The 21,724-nt window shown below is 35.4% G+C and overlaps 1 protein-coding gene across 2 annotated transcripts in view; it reads left to right on the top strand.

Moving 5' to 3' along the window:
• The window catches only part of LOC126825267 (paired box protein Pax-6), a 96,907-nt gene that overhangs the window by 17,224 nt on the left and 57,959 nt on the right, over positions 1 to 21,724 (top strand). The gene's annotated exons all lie outside the window — the stretch shown is intronic.

The following is a 21,724-nucleotide window of genomic DNA, read 5'->3' as shown; positions in this document are numbered from 1 at the left end:
CACACCCTGTCACCAGGTCTGATCAAAGTCTTTTATTCTATTACGCGCATCCTTAAAATCCGAAAATAGCTTCGTTACAATCCGTAAATTACAACTGACCACAAAACGAACAAGATGGCTCCTGACCTCCATGACAATAATTTGTATCCCTCTACTGTTTCTAAATAGCAATTTTCTACTGACCCCTCCGTGTTCTGGCAGATGGGTTGTAAGGTGTATATAACAAAGGCAATATGTTAACACGGCTAAACCGTGTGTAAAAACATTATGTGGTATATAAATTATCAAATCTGACACAAAACAAAGAAAGAAAACGAAGAAATAATAAGTTATAAGGTAAATGGGAAGTGATGTGCACGGTGGTGTACTATAAAACCTATTTATTATATACACAGTTCTGAGCTAGTCACCTCATAAACAACCTAAATGACTGAGAACCGAGACAGGATTTCATTTGAGAACAATGTGTCATGTTTAAGAGTAAGAGAAAAACAGAATCCAATGGCTAAATTCAAAAGTATCCAGTTTAATATCCACTAGAGCAAATATCCAATCAGATGGAATACAATTTATAGAATAGTTGGGCAAGGGTTAGGGGTAGGACAACAGTCCCTCGATTAGATTTCCTGGATATGAAGCCTAACGCTACACGATACAAATCTTTGACACGATTAAAGCTTGGATCTCACTGGGCTGACAAATAAAGTATGTCTAGTCTCTCGGATGGGACGAGAAACCGATATCCATTCGTGCACACATAGGGTACTCGTAAAAGAATCATTGGCTGTTGGTCTTGGTCCAAGAATAGTATTAATTGAACACGATAATTATGGGAAACAATCACTGGTTTATTATGTAAGAAGTTTCCACAAGTATTCTCTTATCGTTAGCAAGAATAGTAAACGAAAACGCACAACCATTACAAGGAAAACATCATATGATAGAAAGCATACCCAGATTAGTGCATGACATTCGTCAATACCTATAGCTGTATGGGACGAAACTGACTTCAAAGAGTCAGTAAATGTAGCTTAAAACTTAAAGCACTTCCATAATAATGTTACGCAATACAAAATGGCTGACCAACACTATCGTCACTTTAATGTACGTGTATGCGAAGTAAAGGGGTTAATAAGATAAATTGTATAGAGCATCTGTAATGATTCAGTTATAACGATATAATGAATTAATTGAAGCAGTGCTTGAAAAATTATATAAAATTGAAACAGCCTTGAATCATATGGTTGTGTAGATTGTTACATAATACCTAAATACATTACACACTTGATTCCGATTCCTCCAACATCTGAAGAAACTGTTGAAATAAAAGACAACTTCAAGCAGCTTAGCCTCAATCAAAACCACAGTTCCATATTAATCGTTTTCTTTTTTTACGTGTCTTTATCAGGATTAGAATCCGGGGAAACACCCACTGATATAATTACTCTAAGCTGTGATCACCGCTTCTTATCAACGAGAAGGATTTCTGTTTGTATCTCTTCTAAAAATCTGACTTAACTTTCAGCATCAACTTAAACACTTCATTTATGGGACTATTTTCATTTTGACTGGCTGAAGCTTTAACTGTTTCATAATTTGTCAGTTCAAAAACCAACATCCACACATCATTATAAGGCCAAACCAATCTGATTTTTGTTCTTCGTGATCTTGATAAATAAATAGCCAATTAAATCACATAAATGATTTCCTGTTTAAAATTTCTAATCTTAAAAGAACAGGAAATCAAAATGGTGTAGCCTAAGAACTACTTTCGTTTTGAAGGGCTGAGAATTTAGCCGTTTTATAATTGATCAGTTCAAAAAAAAACTTCCAGAAAAACTGTCTACCGAGGTAGCTTATAAATGATTTAATTAAACATGCATTATGCAAGAGCTAAATCTGCCTATTGCCGGTCTTTCTTTATGTTATCTAAATTATTAAGTAGACATTAATTAACTTATCCAGGCCATAATCAACTAGCGATATTTAGTGGATTTGAATACATTTTGTGATAGATAATTTAACGTAAAATGGATAACCGAGACTTTGTTTATTATCGTACCAACATTAGTAATGACGGTTGAGGCTAGCCTAAAATTATATCGCTAATATATCGGTTCAGAGTGAAGCAATTTGACTGAAATTTTCAATATATTCTGTTTTCATTATCATTAACTATCCGCTCTTTATCTAATCTTACCTAATGCCCCTTTAAATTGCATATCTTTATCCGTGCAGCCAACAGTCGGTGGCTTTTATTCTTTGCTGTTTCGAATATTATATGACATAATTTTTTCAATTTTTTTATGGAATCATTTCAATTTTGATGTGATGTGTAGCATATATATATTTATAACATATCAATTTTTACAATATTTTCGGCACTACGGACAAAAAACAAACGGTCTTGTCGGTGATTATTAGGACCAATTAAGAATGGTATTTGGAATCACAGCCAGAAATGCATTTATTTTCAAACGTAGTTTTGCAATCATATCCTGGAGTTATATATTCAAATTAAAAACCTTAAAAATATCCTAAATTCTGGGATTATGTTTTTAAAAAAAATCTTTAAAATATCCTACATTCAAGGATTATATATTTCTTTTTTTTAAACCCTTTAAAATATCCTAAATTTATTGAACACTTCCGTATAAGTCTGAAACGGAGGAGATATGTTTAATCTGAGTTCAGACAATTACATCCATTTTCCCACATAATTACCCGATTACGTTGCTAGATCTGGTTTTGATAAATTGTTTGTCAAACGAATTACGTTAAAATAGAAGTATATTATCATTATGGAGTAGCCATCGCGAGTAAAAAGGTAGACCCATGCTGTCACTAAAATATCACACAAAGATATCAAGTAACGCGACAAACTAGCAACACAGGGATATGGTGGACATTTTATTTCCACTACCAACAGTGTAATTAGCTTTAATTTATTCATTAACTTTTATTCTGTTTGATGTCCTAGTCACCAAGGAGAATCCGCCATTATAACGGCACGTGCACGTGCTCCTAGCAACACATTGCTTTACGTAATATCCGGTGGCGTCTGCCCAAAGTGCATTTGTTGAGTTCCGGTACTAAACGCCAGTGACCATAATATAAATTTATTTACGAATCGATTGTTTCGTATTTCATCCGTAAATTTTGTCACTACCCGCTCGATTCGATCACGTATGGTGTAATCACTTTGATAATAATTTTAAGATCACTATTCGCTTTATTTTTGTTTAATATAATAACGTTTGTTTGTGTTTGGTTTTTAATAATAATCACGATTCAATAAATCAATCGGGTGTGAGCTAGGCTTATTTTGTTCTTCTGTACATGCTTGGCGGGATTATACAATTTATACTCAATTCTAAACAAATGCGCGGTTCCTCACTACTGATGAAAGGCTAGAGTCTGGGAGAGCTTTCGTTATTAAAAATAATAATCTTTCCACTAATTTTCACTGACATTACTCGTCATCTTTCAACAAATAATTCAATTCCTTAGTTGCTCATTTCACCCCAGTGAGAAATTTAATCAAAAATCTCCGTGTTGCTTTGGCCAAGAAATTAATTGCCCATAAAGTTGCGTCGTTACATAACCAATAATATTTTCATTTTGGATCATTTAATGCATATTCTATGCGGAGCTGTAAAATATTATAAGCCAACCAATCAGCTCGTTAATTTTACCATGGATTATAGAAATGTAACGAGTGTAAGATATGAGTTTTATTGGTGTCAGTGTATACACTTGATCGATCAGATATAAAATTGCTCAACCTTCTTCAAAATGCGAACATTGGGAACATCAAATTGGCGTAAACATTTGACGTTCAGTTGGCCCATCGCACGTGATGCAAATTATCAATTTAGTGTTTTACGTTTAGCTGTCTAAGTGGTTGAAATAAAACATCAATCCAGTTCTAATATCAGATCATAATGCAAAATTACACCAAATAAAATTATGGAAATGTTTAGGGAATAAAGAGCCAGAAGAGTTCATAAAGGGGCATAAATCAAAGAGTTAAGGGAGATGTGTTTTTCGTTATATCGTTTGACAGCTTCTCCAATCTGCCTTGTTCTAAAATCAAATTATTGTCCTGCAAAGAAACAGATCAGAGTCTAACTTGGCGATTTTTTGCATGAGTTCTTCCTTTCTGGCCATCATCTACAGAATATCGCCCGAACTACTATAATAGTTTTCACGAGGTCGTGACACGCATACAACCGCTCCATGCCTCTGGCACACTATCAATACCGAAAATTGAATTTTAAGAGGAAATTCTTTGAAGATGCGGAAAGAGCTAATGTAAGACTTAAAAAACGAATCAAAGAACTCAACGTCCTAGTTGTATCAGAGGTTTGGAGGCAAAATTGAATTTAGCAAATCGAAGGAAGCCGGTTGGCAAGTGAAGATAGGAGAGTTGAGGGCTGAATTTTTTCCGCACAGTGGACACGATTTAATTCCAAAGTCGGAGCTAATAAGACGGAAAATTCGAGCCGTAATGAAAAAGATTAATGTAGAAAATTCTACCCATTGCACGTTCGGTTTCTGCCTGAGTGAACGTCGCGAGGAAAAGAAAGGGGGATTCTTTCTCTTAATAATTACACAATCGCCATCTTTGCTCGTTACCGATTTTTCTGGCGTACATTTTTTTCTCATTTTGAAGCAACTGTCTATCTATGTGCGATTCTCGCCGTTTCTCAAGTGACAAGCCCGATAATAAAACCATCAATCAGGTTCTTCACTCGCCATTTTAAAACTACCCGTTATTTTTCATCACCTAACTTCTCCACAGATTCAGTAATTGGCGGTCGATTTACGACTTGTCTCGGTCCGCCATTTTACCATCTTTAAAAGCTTTCCCTGAGAAAAAAGATCAATCCCCGTTGAGATACTGTAAATAATTACAAACTCTAATGGGCGAGAGAAATAAATTATTGACCAAACCAGGTTTCTCAAACTCATTTCGTGGTGCGAAAGAGTGTAAAATGTAATCTTGATGAAGTCTCGTCGAAATAACGTCCAAACGATAAGTTATGAGATGCACGCGTCTTGCCTTGAAATGAATGTTAACGAAGCGTTGACGACTTATACACAATAACAATTTCTTAAATGGCGACGAAATTTAAATCCAATATGGAAAATGAGCAGTTAATATATTGATGTTGATGTAGTTTGGTTTTCCAATGAATTTTATTGCCTGTTGAGTGCGTCAAATGTAAATCGCAGACTATTTTATTACAGTGAGTGCGAAACTGTGGTGAATATTCAACAAGAAAAACTCCGATTGCTAAATTGCAAATTAAGTCAAAAAACTTAACAGAGAAAAAAAGTAAATGACAGACCATCAAAGAGATATGTGCGTAGGAATGGCGGTGTACCTGGAATAATTTGTTCCTCTGATCAATCCGATATTCATGCAAGCAAATCATTTATTCTTTTTCCAACTCCTGACCTTTTTGCCAACTGAATATCAATAAAATGAAGTCGTTTAAAATAAGATCCACGAATGCTAATTATATTATAATCAATACAGATTTGTATTCACGTCACTCTTTAGATAGGGTTACAGGAATCGGGTAACTGTCTTTGCAAATAGTTCACTTGGTACCTTTGCTAGCATAAAAGTCATATTCTATGCATCCACAACATTGAACTTGGGGTGATATGAAGTAATTTTCCGTCTCTTCGACATTAGCCCAGTCTGTGTAGAAGGCTAGGACGTTAAACCCCATTTCATTTCATTTACAAAGCAATTTAATTTTGAAAGAGTAGGAAATACACCTCCACCCCCGCGTCTGTAAATATTCCCTCAAGAGATATTACGTTAGATTTACCCCTACCACTATGATACCCTATCCCCTCTTTCCTCACCCCAACTTTAAAATTATCAGCACCTCTGAAAAAAATAAGCCTTCATTGAAAATGGTATATTTTTGTATCAAAGCGAGAATATATTGTTGACAACCATGACCGTATGTTATCATCTGTGTATTATATCATATATTAACCCATAATAATACTTTATTGCATTATTTTACACAAATGGCAAACGAGAGGGATAACTCTATACAAACTGATTTATGAAACAGTAAATAAAAATAAAGGAGAGTGTGTGGGGTGGGGGTTCTTCCTATGAAAATGTTCAATGTGCATTTCACCAAATTATCTATTTTTATCCGGGTTTTTGGGGGGATTTTTTTGCGAAGGAATATATAATTTTTACCTTTTGAAGATTTTTATAAGAAAAAAAATCTTCCTTGAAAATGGCTTCATGTATGACAGTTGTAAATATTCTCATGTACTGATGTCCTCAAGTCATTTTCATATAAGCATCACACCGTTTTAATAGTGCTGAATTTTTATTCAAATTTATGTTTAAAAAAGTAATAAAAATATTTTAAATTTCATTGTTAGTTATGTAGGCCTTCTCATAAAATTCGATCGAAATCAGCTAATAATTCTTAAAATTATTCATTAAATCAAAAACTTGGAATTGTTGTTAATTATTCAGCAAGCCGTTTGGAATATTTTGATGCATCAGTTACCCAGGTTATGATATAAAAAAATGAGCGAATTTGTGTTTAAAGCCTACTGGACACAAACTAGGCCAATTTGGGACATGCACGTGATTCAATTTTATTTCAATAATTCCCTTGAGGGTAGGGGGTTTTAGAAGTTGGAGGACCTGGATAAAACCCACGAGGTTGGACTGGTGACCCTACTCCTTGTCACGTACAGGCATGGTATCGAAACCATGTCACTTGAATAAATGGCAGACCTTATGATCTCGAGCTATATATGATTTTATACGATTACATTGTCACTTTGTAAAGTGCCCCTGACCACGTTATATGAACATTTTAAATCACTACACGACGCCGTGTACTCTATGGTTTCAATCGCCATTTGTAATGAACAAAGGAAAACTTATCCCAAAAGACATTGCAAAAGTAAATAAACAAGTGTAGAATGAACTAAACAAACCAAACGAACGAACATAATTGATCAGAAATTACAATAAAATTTTCAAAAATTGAACATTCTTGTTACATTAATAACTGCCTTTAGACCCATTTTCGTATTTGTTAAGGTTCCATTAAACCCTTTAATGTTTAATTAATAACTGTCCACCCCATTAGAATTAATGGCAATATGTTCCTAGTTACTCGGGTGAAAAATTTGCTTATATTTGCATGTATTAACAGGGTTTTCACCGAAGCATGGCGTTATATTATGCATGTTTCATCCATAAAAAGTCATAATATGCTAATTAGTAGAACAGGTAAAAAGGTAAGCCTGTATTTTAAACCAAAATGTCAAATATTTTTTTTTTAGTTTGCTTTGAAAGAAAATAAAATAAAAAGGTTTTCTGAACATTATATCCCTATACACGTATTCTTACATCGTCAAAAGTATATTATTCTAAAATTAGTTTACATTCTATCTTGTCATTTATTTATTTTTATTTTTATTTGGGTTTTTTTTTAGATTTTCTTTTCGGTTGTAATATGAATAGATATTTTGCTAAACCTGCAAGCAGTATAGCGCTATATTCTTACATCGTCAAAAATACATTATCCTAAAACTGGTTTATTTTTTTGTGCTATGAAAAGATTTTTTTTTAAACCTGCATAAAGTACATTTAAAGGTACAGACTGATAAAACAAGATGAAACATTAAGAAAATACTATATATATGACTTTATGTAAAGCAATGGATACCGCAATGTTTTATATTATTATAGATGATTGAAATTTGTTTAATAGAGTTGGTGCGTCAGAAAGTTATAAATAAAAGAAAGACTTTGACACGTTTCAGAAGCTAAGTGATTCCATGTTGAGAAATTGTAGATATTTGAAAGTTGTTTGAATGATTACATGAACCATTACATCCGTGAATGATCTTGTTATTTGCCTGGATGAAACGTTTATTAAGACATATTTAGCTGGTGCTGACCCCTATCGACACGTGCGGGTACTTGGTGAAAGAAGATGGCCGCTTCTGCCTGATTTGATTTTGTAATAGCTTGTTAGGTTTTGTGATATATTGGGTTGAGGGCAAGGCGGAGACATCAAGCTAAGATGACCGGATTTGTCTGAGTATTCTCTGTCTTTTTAAATTGGAACTGTGTTTGGTAACCAGGCAGGAAGTTGCTGTTTGTCTCTTCTTATTTTTGTGTTTAAGGATGATTCAAAGTTTGGAGTTCGATCAACGCTTCAAATTGGCAGGAACTGAATAACAGTCTGTGCAGCCGCGTAGGTTTCTCCGGGAACTCAAATTTACTCTGCCTGTACTAAAAATATAGCAACCCCCCCCCCCCCTCGCCCTCTCATACACACACACCGGAGAACTCAAATTTACTGTCTGTACCAAAAGTTTAGCCCTTAACTCTCTATCTCTCTCTCTCCCTCACACACACACTCACACCCACACACCTGATACCAACAGCTGATACCACCTTTTGTGTCTATAGAAGAGAAATTCACGAAATGCTAATAATTCGAAATTACCTTTTTGTGTTTCTATTAAAACAGTTAGTTAAAATGTAGAACCGTTTGAATATCTGCTCTTCAAAACATATGTATAGCGGAAACAGGATATCACTCAATGAATTATTTATTGTCTGCCCGTTATTACCTAGTTTATCTTTCTCCCCAATTAACAAAACAGTTAAATATATTTATGTAAATCAACGCCAGAGGATGCCTCTTATTAAATTATCTTTTATGACAATGAAAATATATTTTGAGTCAGGCATGTCGTCCGCATTAGTTATCAGCTCTGGATTTAAAAAAAAAACAAATTTCAAATATGAAACTGCGTGACAGCTTATAACAAAGGAACCAACGATAAGTATATTTTGTAAATGTCTATGGCGTACGTATATTTAATTTTAGCAACAGATGCTATATAATACATAGAACTAATGCCATGAAATTTACATATTTTCATATTTATTGTTTTCAAACTAATTATCCCATCAATATATCTGAAAGTATATCTAGATTTTAGAATAAAACAGTTGGCTAGAAATTAGCATTAAATACCCCAGCAATAAAATTATCGAACGACGTTTAAAGCGACGGTCTATATAGTCCACAGCCCCTTTGCATTTTATTTTTCAGATGAGACGTCGTTCAGTGTTCTAAATGTATGTATGATAATAAACTATAACTCATACTTATGGAAGAACAATTACTACTAACTGCGTTGGGTGACGTCTCGAAGAGTATTCTTTCAACGTTTTCAAGCAAGCAAGGCGACAAATGTATAAGGCAATTCCTTAGCACATTTTACCCCTAGTTAAAAATATTTCGAAATAACAGAAGATAAGGCCAAAAATAAAATTTATAGAGTATAATTTGTTAAAAATGTTGTTAAATATAATTCGTAATAATTCTTTCTATAAGTATATAATAGTTTATTGCTCTATCCAGTTAGTCAATGTCTCTAAACGATCAGTAGGTATGGTTTGGGTACAGGACTAGTATGTAAGTTCTGAAATGGTCAACGTTCGGATGGGACAAAAAAAAACGAGGTCCCGTGTACACATTGGCGTGCACGGAAAAGAACCCCCGACAGTTTGAATTCGAAATAGAGTAGGCCATAGCTCCGTTGTCCGGGCAAAATTTCCCTCATAGCACACAACATGGCGTATGCCCGTCTTCATTAGCCCAGTCGGAGCAGAACTGTAGGGCGTTAAACCGCGTTTCTTTGCACAATTAACTCCTACGACTCGTTACCATACGGACACGGGACACGCAGTTCATTCCTACATCTGGTTACCCGTGCAAAGTTATTAATAGTCGTCTCTTCCTTTCTCTTTTCACTCTTTTGCATAGCGATTTTTCTCCACGTTTTGGTGTGGAATCGAAAAAAAGGGTTTGAATGTGCATTTTCAAGCAGATTATGGCGACTATTCATGATTTTGGGGCGGAATGATTACATAGTTAAGAGGTTGGTTATGTTGAAATGTAGGACGGATAGTTGCTTATTGACTAGTATGCTACTTCCAGTTTGTGTACCTCAAGATTTCCATGGTCAACCTCATATAATGCTGTTGGACAAGAGGTTACCACATGGTGTTCCGGCTGTGGTAGAAAGATGTTAACCCATGGAAAATTTGGGGAAAGTTAGAGCCGGTAAAAGATACGCGAATTAATACTAGTGTCAATGAGGAAATCAACCTCAGTACCCCTAATGGTTTCATTCCGTTCTACTCCACTAACCCCTGGGTTAATCTAAGGGCAGGGCAGATAATTTGAAATCGTGGAAACCCTATAGATTAACCCAGGCTATAGTGGAGTAGAACGGAATGAGAATACCGAAGATGTGAGGAAATTAATGGCGTACTGTGGCCATATCCTGTCACATTAACATTCTCCATATTGATACACAATCTGTAGTTGATATGAATGACATAAAGAACATCTTTTATACCGTTTATATGTTTATTTTATGAAAGTGGGCAGGTACTCTAAGCTCCATGTAACAGTTATAAAAATACTGTTTTGTACCTTTTATGAAGCTAAACAAAAACCTTGACGCCATGTCCAGACTGACCGGTTGTCATTAATCATAACCTCTCGTCGTAAATCATCAACGCTCAATAATATCATTGACCATTCGTTTTTATATTAACATAGTTGGCACTTGACGGCCAAAACCCAACTTTACTCGCGAACTTTATCGCGAACAATGGCTGCTAATGACCTCTCATAGTTTCGTATTCAGTGTTACTTTTTATTGCTTCTTCTGGGTAGTTAAGTGCAAAAAGCTTTAAAGAACGGCGACACTTTCTCTTTTCATGTTAGCTAAGTAGCCAATTTTATCGCTTGATTCAGGTATTATTCACCTAGTTATCGGCATTTATCATTTTGACAGAAATATCCCAACGTAGCTATAGAATTCTATCATGCTAAAGTCATCCAAACAATTTTCCTCCATTTTCAAAGCATCTGCTTCACCCTCGCAATCTTTTCATAAGCAGACGACCAAAGCCATTTAAGCAGGCGATACTTTTGTATTGTGACAGAGAACGGAATCTCGAGACAACTAAAGCGAATCGAGTCTTTAGTATCAACTGACGCCAGCGAGGATATTTTGTCCGTCGTTTGTTTAAAAAGAAACACTCGAAAGACAGACAATCTTTTATTTGTTAAATGTCCGTTATTGATACATTTCAGAATGGGTTTTGTTGTTAGTCAAGTTTGGGGTGAAATGTGTTGTTGTTTTTCTTCTCCGTCTTTAGGCGATTTACCTGTTGTGGGCGAGAAGGGAAATGTTTAAAATGTCGTTACTGTATGACACAAAAATGTACTGGACAATCCATTGTCTTCAAAAAACAACATTATCATGGTAGAAACAAAGGGTTAGGGTCTTCAATTATCTGGATGACTCTTACGAACTAGACCTTGAAGGGGTTAAAATGATGAAATAATAATTAGCAATGTACTAATGACCTGCTTTAAACACTAACAAGAATGGAGTATCTCATGTTGACACCTCGTGTGCGACTCGGCTTTATTTCGTTCCGTAAATTCTCGCCGGGTGATTTTTTTTTAAAATCGCTATTTGTTTCGTATCAGTGTTTCAACCCAGCGGCAAGGTTTAGTGCAACCCTGCTGAGCGGTGGCGGCAAGATCTAAGATTCCAGGGCGGAACTCTTATCTATATATTAGGCCTACTAATTACTGGAACCAATTATAGGATGAAACATGAGACTGGCTTCAGATTCTGCTGATTCACTCCTCTTTACCAATGTCATGGGTTAAACCCTGCGCTATATATGAAAGTGATGACTTAATTTCGTTGAGATAACTGTCGCTTTTATAATTAAAATGTAGATTTCGTGTCTTTTAATTTTTAATTTTTGTGGTGCCAATCGCTGAGAAACAATCAAAGATAATATGTCCCTAATAAATATGGGATTTAAATTTGGCTTTTAATATGTGAACGTTTTAAAGATAAAGTCTGAGGTCGCATTACAAAATCCGAAGGGCAAGTCATGCGGAGTTTAATTTTGTTAGTTTCGTGCAAGACAATTGGCGATGTACGATTGGGTTCGTGTTATGGCTGCACATATTTGGTGTCTTGGGGGTCTATGGTGGGTAGGTAAGTATGTCCCACGAACCAGGATGTCTTGGGTTCGATCCCTGTATTGGCCAAGAAAGTTTCTGTTTAAGAGTGTGGTTGCATCTTGTAAAGGAAATACATCTAGTCGTTTGGGATGGGACGGAAACCCGAGGACCCATGTACACAGAAAAGGGACGGTAACAACATGGTCATTTTGGGACTAACATATTGTTCCAGTTCATTTCAATAATTCGCTTGCGCGTAGGGGTCTTTAGCAGTGGGAGGAAACCGGAGGACATACTCGTTGCCACGTACAAGCGGGGACCGAAACCACGCCACCCGACTCAATGACAGGCCTTATGATTTCACGCGCACGCGTTAAACTGCTAGACACGCTCCCGACCCTGTGTATAAAAATCACCTGATAGTTGGGTATTGGGTAATCGAAAAGAAAGGACGTAACCCCACTATCTTGACACACTGCAGTTGAATTTGTTTATGATACAACCTTCTAGGATAGATTAAACTATCAAAATATGCAAAACAACTTAGATCTTTAAGTTACACCTCTCTCTCTCCCTCTCCCTCTTACAGTTTATCGTATGTTCTTTAAGCCTTGCAAAGATTTATTTGTATAATACAGCAACATTAATTATGGAGTATCGCCTACCAGGGAGTTTACTGTGAACGTATTTGTTTGAAAGAAAATTAGTATTATTAACTTAATTGCTCACTCTTCCCTGTGTATCTGGGACCCTTTATCACACACCTTGTGATTACCCAGATTAATACTATAAGGTCTTCACTACATCACTGAGTTTCACCAAGATAAAATAACTTCTCCTGCATGCATTCTCCATTTGCAACATTTCTGAAACAAATCCAGTAATTTACAATGTGAGCGTCTGGCCGTGTGAATGACGAAGTGTAGCGATCTGTATTGTTCTGTGAGCCGAGTCTCGCTGGGAAAACTTGTCGGATGATGGGGAGGAAATCGGTTTGACGTCTAACATGATATAGTGATTAAAGTAAGGAGATGTCCCTCTAGGGCCGGGCCCCTAATTAGTGGGGTTGAGATTTCGTGTAGTCTTTGATAAGCCTTGTTAGTAGAGTGGTGATTAGGGGGTATTAGATTACGCTACACATAGATATAGAGAACACCGTGAAGAGATATAATACCACACATCATAGCCAATATGACAAATTGAGATCTATTAGACAGGAATATCAAATAGTTTAGATCTTATTCAGTTTGACAAATAGTTATTTTATCAGGTTACGACAAGTGTTAAGGTTTCCAGAAATGAAATAAAATGAGAGAGAGAGAGAGAGAGAGAGAGAGAGAGAGAGAGAGAGAGAAGAGATGGTTTAATGTCCACTCAACCCAAACTAGGTCATTTCGGGACTAGGTCATTTCATTAATTCGTTTGTGCGTAGGGGTCTTTACCAGTGGCGGGGGGGGGGGAACCCGGAGAAAACCCACGAGGTTGGACAGACGACCCTACTCCTTGTCACGTACAAGCGGGTAATCGAAAGCAAGCCAACCAGGATAATGGTGGCGCTGTTCTCAATAAGTTAGTACGTTTTACCTTTCTGCAAGACCCTTCCTGGTACCATTTTCCATTTGAAGAGCTCGCATAGCTGATAGACTTTGGATATGCTTCTAAATTTAAACTACGTGTCTGGTGACCCGATTGGTGCCCAATATCACTGCATGGTAGTGATGGTTATCGATCACGTGGCAGGATATGCGTACTCTTTCTAGAACACCTGATACCATTTCCCATTTGAAGATTTCACACAGTTGATATATTTTGGATATGCTTCTATGTTTAAACTACTCGTCCGGTGACCCGATTGTTTCCAAATATTACTTCATGGTAGTGATGGTTATTGATCACGACATCCCGTGGCAGGATGTACTTACTCTTTCTAGAACATCTGATACCATCTCTCATTTGAAAAGCTCACATGGCTGAACAAATGTTATTGTGCTTCTGTGTTTAGCTACTCCGCTGTTGCCATATATCGCTTCCAAGCTGTAAGTTGTTATGGTTTTCGATCACCTGACAGTGTATGCTTACTTTTTCTATAAATCCGGTACCATTTCTAGATTATTTGTGTCGTTCAGAAAAATCATCGATAATTAGAAAGAAGCCAGGGTTTTTGGGTATATCAATGTTTTGCAACATTTTGTTTGTTAGAAACACAGCTGATCACATGAAAAAAGGTGAATTTACAGCATAATAAAAATAGGCTTAGAGACCTCGTGTATAAACGAAACAGCCACCAAAAACATCCCTCAAGAAGCGATAGTTGTTTCGGTCATTTTATCGTGGAAGCAACTTATTTGATCTCGTAAATGACTGAATCAAAACTGAAGCGCAAGTTGTTTCGATTATTCTAACATGGAAGCGATATATTTGACCTCGAAAATTATCGTAACGGTCACCAAACAAAAAGCGATAGTTGTTTCGGTCAGTTTTATTATGAAAGCGATTTATTTGACCATGAAAATCATCGTAACGGTCACCAACACATGACTAAAGCGCAAGTTGTTTCGATTATTTCATCGTGGAAGCGATTTATTTGACCTCGTATGGAATCGAAATGGTGATCAAAACATGACTATAACAATAGCTGTTTCGATTATTTTATAGTGGAAGCGGCATATGTGAATTGACAAATAAGCGAACGGTCACTAATACATAACTGAAGTTGTTTCGATTATTTTATCGTGGAAGCGATTTATTTGACCTCGTATGTAATCGAAATGGTGACCAAAACATGACTATAGCGATAACTGTTTCGATTATTTTATGGTGGAAGCGGCTTATGTGACCTGACAAATAAGCGAACGGTCACTAAAACATGACTGAAGCGATTGCTGTTTCCATCATGTTATCGTGATGGCGATTTATTTGAACGAAGTGACATAGCCCTATTATATGAACTATAGTCGAAGTGACTTGTATAAGTTATGTATAGTATTTGGAGTGTATACACGGTATGAAATCAATAAGCTTATTTAGATCCGGTGAATAAAGTCGTAGGATGTATTGTATATTGGTATAATAATATGTAATAGATGTTTTATATATGTATTGAAGTATATCCGAGGTCGAGACCCCCTGAGTGAGTACTAGAAGGTAATAAACTTAATCTGTACAATACCTCACTGTCGAGCGGCAAACATCAAAGAGCATCCACCTGTTGACGCATCACTTAAGAATGTTTTTGATAAGTAAGCAGTAGGAAAGTGTTAAACTACATAATGATGATACAAACAGCACCTTTTAAAATCAATATAAAACACCAAACTTGATATCATTCTGTAATTTCCGTTAATTAATTCCTAATTTATTTTGAAAAAGACATGAAAAAAATGAGGGTTAACGTTTCACTTTCGGAACCAACTGGGCTAATGAAATGAAATGGGGTTTAATGTCCTTCTGTTCTGCTCCGAACTGGGCTAATGAAGACGGACATACGCCATACAGTGTGCTATGAGGGATGTTTTACCCGGATAGCGACACTATGGCTTACTCTTATATCGAATTCCAACTGTCAAGGGGTCATTTACGTGCACGCCAATGTGTACACGGGACCTCGGTTTTTCGTCCCATCCGAACGGCTAGACAGCTGACCTTGTCAGGCCCTCCGTCCTGCATCACTGACAGGTGGCTGGGCTAAGGAATACAGACATGCGCCATGCAGTGTGTAATGTGTGTGTGTGTGTAGATACGAAGAATCGAACCGAGGACCTGTTTGTTGTTAGCCATGGCCGTAAACACTCGTCCACTATGGATCCCCTTACTTTCGGTATTGAATATTTTTTATAGTTAAGAAAATGACGTATTTTATTTTAAAAAATCAGCAACGTAATTTAATTTTCTATGAAGTGAATTAAAAAGGAACTTAATTGAACCCATCGTCACATATAGAAAGATCATTTTTCCACTACGCATGTACTCGTCTGGTGTTCAAGTAAAAGAATAATGTACACGCCTCTCTGTCTATCTGTTTTCTTTTGCTTATATGACGCTTATTTGTTTGTTTATTCATAACCAATAAGCAACGCCCTCGTAACAAAATACCAAACATTCCAATGAATCAATATCAACAATAACAGAAATATCCGTGGGTTTCTTAATAACAATAATTTCTTTCTAGGGGTTTATTTTGTGTTGTGGGTTTTAGAATAGTCACACGAACCCTTGTTATGCACCGAGAATATTCTTTTAATAGAAATGGGAACTCTTTTTTACGGTAGTCAAGTCTATCTAGTGTTGAGCTGTTAATAGGCGTTCTTTATCTTGCTTGTACAATAAATAAATAAACTATCGCCGAGTCTACAGACCGCGAGCACTCTATTATAGATATAACGTATTATTATGATTCTAGGTAGGTTTGTGTTTATACGAACAGGAGCTTAAGAAATGAAGCGATCTTAAATCCGGGCTAAGAACCAAATCAAACAGGGTATAAAAAGGCTGAAGTAATTCCCATGTTTGTTAAGCGACTTACACCAACTTACGGCCTGTCAACTTTTCGCCCTATGTGTTTGCTCAAGTGTTCAAGTCTATAGACTATGTTCGCCTCTCACAAGTGTTTTAACACTCGCCTAATTTACGTGTTTACACCTCCTTAATTAATTAGCTTTCATCGCTGATTAGGTTCATTTTTCTTCCTAATTAGGATAATAAACTGCCGTATTTTGTTTAAATAACAAACTTTCAGTCGAGCGAGAAATCTCCTCTCTTGAAAGGCGACACTTTTAATTTCTGGTTATATCGTTATGGTTTGTGTTGGTCATATAGTTATTTTGTTTTTTTAAAATCCGTTTCTCGAGAGAACCATTATAAATATCTTGTATGATTTCGTTATGTTTAACACTTGTAAAAATACAATTTTTACTCAATAAAAACATGTCAAAATATATTTAAGAAGAAAATCAACTCCGACATTTATGAGATTCTCAATTTAAATTTGATAATTAACTAATTTGTACAAAAAATATTTACATCTTACTTCAATTTCGGAAAAAAATCAAGCTCAAATTTTGGTTGTGTCGTAAATTTCATCGATGATTGACGTGGTGGGTTGCTTTCGTCATTAAAAGTGCCACAACCTTTCCATATGACAGGATCATCAAGTCGTATTTTTCATGTATTCTGTTTAACGATTTTTCTATATTGTTTTATAGCCGTGTATGCATAATAAACCAAGACTAATTTGTAGATACAGTAGTAAGTGTATATAATCTGTCTCAACATTGAATATTTATTGTGCTGTAATTATAATGTACAGCAAATACACATAACCCTTTTAGACGCTCAGAGATGAAATGAATCAGTTTTAACCCCTTCGATAGGCATTATATTTTGAGATTTTATTTCAAATGCCGCTGATCGTGCTATTTCGAAAATTATTTATTTTTTCACAAATGGATCTACTCTAACATGTACCCAAATTTAATATTTAACATTTAATTAAAAAAACAAAATAACATGGTTATGATAGACCCCACCCCTACCCCAGCTTCGATTATTATACCGAACACTTATAGGTAGTGGTGCCTTGGTTATATCGTCAAAAGCTGCAGAATATCTTCGTAAATAATGACACATTTTTGGACATAAAATCCTGTCAGGAAACTAACTTTCACAACAATGTATTTTGCAAAGGATTTTAAAATATCATTCAACGTCCAAGTAGTCAAAATTTGTCGATCTGAAAATTAACATTATTCTCAAATATTTTAGCTCTTAGTTTGTTTTTCCATTCCATTTCATTTTGTATCCAAACAAGCAAAAAAAGATAATATTCTGTGCATAATTTGATCAAACGGTTATCAAAAAATGTTAGGAAAACCGTATGACAGAATTGTTATTAACACGATAGAATTGGTAATTATAACACCCTATAGATACAGTGTGCTATCTTTTAAAACAAATACTTTTAATCTCTAGTGGGAAAAAACCTAGTTGAAACACACATAAGTATATGTATATCTATTTTCACGCAATATTTATAAAACATTAATATATCAATAAGATAAAACTTAATTTAAAAACCATTTTGTGGAAAATACATTTTGAACTTATATGTTACTGGATACGATTTATTATATTGTGCTTCAAGCAGAACGAAAATGATATGTTATTAGCAGGGAATTGACTTATCTGTGCATCAGAAAGTTGCGAATTTGCATTAACATGAAGATAATTAATATGCTATCTATAACGATTGTAAATTTCCACATAATTTTTGTTATACGTGAATTCACAAAAAACGATGGAAATATATGATCTGTTGCCAACATGTAAAGGCTCTGACTGTTTTATGATCAATTCAAATGGTGGAACACATTTCATAAACAGTTGACATGAAGTCAGTCAGAAACAATCCCTTGCCCTTTGGCTTATGTAACGCAACGGCGAGTTTCAACGTGTGGCTAAATACATCAATTGCTAATGAACTGAAATTGACAATGAAATATGATATTTTAAAGCACATTAGATGTTAATAACTATAAAATAAAGCAATATATATTATAATTTTCTGGTTGGTTGTTGATTAGACGTGTTTTTATCATAGAAAAATAGAAGGTGAGAGTAACGGGTGATCTGACAAGAGTGGTCAATTACCTGGATCCGTTACGATCTAATAAAACTGGTAAATAAAACAAAGTAATATACATGCTAAGGCCATGTGAATTTGATTTCTTGTTTTCGTGGTATTGATAAATAAATAGCGACTTGAATTAAATGAAAGATGTTAAGTTTTCAATGTCAAAACTTAAAATTTTAGAATTTACAGCTTTTGAACAGCTCAGTCAAGTACTTATGGTCTTTTTCAGCAGAAATAAGAATAAATATTTGAACACGCGTTCTCGAAAAACGGAAAATCATATTGGTGTGGCCTAATAGAGTAATAAGGTTGTTTTAAAATAAAGTTAAAGTCCATGACCATAACATATAAATACAATTCAGTGCACTCACAGTGCAATCTGATACAGATCTTTATTTCGTTTCGTTTTGTTATACTTACAAGGCCTCCGCTAGTGCAGGGCACACAAGTCAAACACAATTTTGAACAATAAAAAAACGAAACAAAATAGGTTGTTTTGGGGTTTTTTGAATTCAGACCGGTCGGAGTGTTTTTATAATTTGACGAGTATCCCACATTTCTAAATCAAGACCTAGTCACAAGAATAGTTTCTGTAAAAGCGAACATGCTTGAATATGCATTGACATACTAAAGTTCCTGATATTTCTATCGGAGATGAGCACTAGTGATGCACCAGGGCGCTTAATTCATAAGATGGTGTATTAATAAGAAAGCATAATTGACAACTAAATGAAATGGGGTTTAACGTCCTACTGTTCTGCACTGACTGGGCTAATTGAGACGGACACAACTAAATTAGAATAACTTAACATAACTTAATGATTTGGAAAGAAATTGTAAAATTGGGCGATTAATGCACCATTTGGTGTAGAAGATGGAACTGATTTTCTATATCAAACTAAGTACTATATTTCGATTAATAACACTGAAATCGTGTGTTTTCTTACTTCACATAATGGTGATCTTAATCTAATTATGACCACCGTGCGATAATTAAATTATTAATTAGTAACTGTTTATAAGATTAATTTTGATTTCTTTATTCTGATCCTGTAATTAGGAAATAATGAATACATATCAAACATTAATTCACGTAGAACAATAATAAAGCTTTTTATTCCAAGCTCTTGTATTGATTGCTACAGCGACAATAGTTCACCAAAGGAAAGGGGCGTTTCTATTGATTGGGGGCGTGGCTTTAACGTGACACGTGTGTTGTACCTTTCACTCTGACTGACATGAAATCTACAGCAAGAGAAAGACAGAAGAAAAAGATTATGGCTCCTTTTATAAACGACTTTTTTGGATTATGATAAATATATTTGAGATTGATTATGTCTTTTATTTGTAAATTAATGATGTGAAAAATATTGAATACGGAGATGCTGAAACTCGACAAGAAAGACTAATATTGAGATTCTGACACTGACATATTCTCACTGGAAATCAACTACCCATTGTTCATGCCATTTTTATAATAGAAGGACCAGAAATAATAAAGTCATTAGCTTTTGTATTTTTCGACAACATCTTCTGTCAATAATATGAAAAATAAATAAACAAATAATCAATATACTCTTATATTATGCATGTCTACTTCCTCCCATGGAGTGAACCATTATGGATGATCGTAAGTTAAGTTTGTAAGATCGAAGATAGCACTTTCATTTCATTTGATTCTGAAGTGGGAAGCATCCCATGTTTCAAGAATGTACAAAATATGACGATTAATAACTATACGTAACACACTTATGTTGATAACAGTCACAGAAGAAACGTGAAATAAAATGAAATGGGGTTTAACGTCCTACTGTTCTGCTCCTACTGAACTAATGAAGACGGACTTACGCCATACAGTGTGCTATGAGGGAAATTTTGCCTGGATAGCAGCACTACGGTTTACTCTTAGTCCATCGGCCAAGGGATGCTTTACGTGCACGCCAATGTGCAGAATTCGCACACTGGATTTTATAATTGACCCTTGGTTAGGATGGACTGAGTTTGATGGTTGTAGAAAACCCTAAAACACTGTGTTTAAAACTTTTCATGAAATAAGTACAAAAATAAAGAGTTGATATATGTGCTGTAAAAGCACTTCGACATGGGGAAAATTATTTCTCTTCAACGAATTCCAATTGCCGAATGTTCTTTAACGTGCACACCGATGTGACAATGGACACAGCTCCTTGCCAGGATCCCGATCATGCATCACTTATAAGAGACCCCTCCCCACCCGTCCTTGCTAATGTGACGACTGACATTGGGGGTGAACATGGAGGGGTAGAGTAGATGGGAAGGGGTGGTGACGATTTATGATTTATTGGAACACGCAATATGGTGTAGTATGTAAGCGATCGGTCATCGAGATAGTTAAACCACAAATATAATTGTAATATTCCAAAAGATTTAAACCATTGAACACCATGTTGCATTCTACACGAGACAGGACACGCTTTCTATTAAACATCTAGAGTAACAGATGAAGGCACGACTCTTCGGCAACTCGCTTGGGACATACACGTTTTTAACCCTTTTCAGAACACTGAAATTGGTTAGTGTTAGTATTTCCCAAAATACTCATTTATATAAAGCGGTCATTGTGGACCCCGGAAATTCCCGAATCTTCCCCCACCTCCCATGTTTATTACACTGCAACTTATTACACTTGAAACGTTGGGGTGTCATGAAAATAGTGCTTGTATGAACACCAAATATTATGTGATTTAAATCATCTTAATAAACTTATGAGACATTCTCATACTGAATGAATTTGACAGAAGATTTTTACATGATAGAAATCTTGTAAAACCACGGCAGTGTAATAAACATAGTCATTCTAAGTATTTTTTATTACATAACATCAGTGCAGCAGTGAGTCTCAAAAGCTTTCGAGACGTGCTCATGGTAGTCAATACAGAATAAATTTCATAGAAAAGTTCCCAAATTTGTGTGTTCTGTGGGAATAATGCATTTAAGATACAACGAAAACATGGAACAAACAATG

Source organism: Patella vulgata, chromosome 6, assembly GCF_932274485.2.
Source record: "Patella vulgata chromosome 6, xgPatVulg1.2, whole genome shotgun sequence".
NCBI classification, from domain to species: Eukaryota; Metazoa; Mollusca; class Gastropoda; family Patellidae; genus Patella; species Patella vulgata.
The sequence above is the reverse complement of the archived record's forward strand: the minus strand, read 5'-3'. Positions and strand labels throughout refer to the sequence as shown.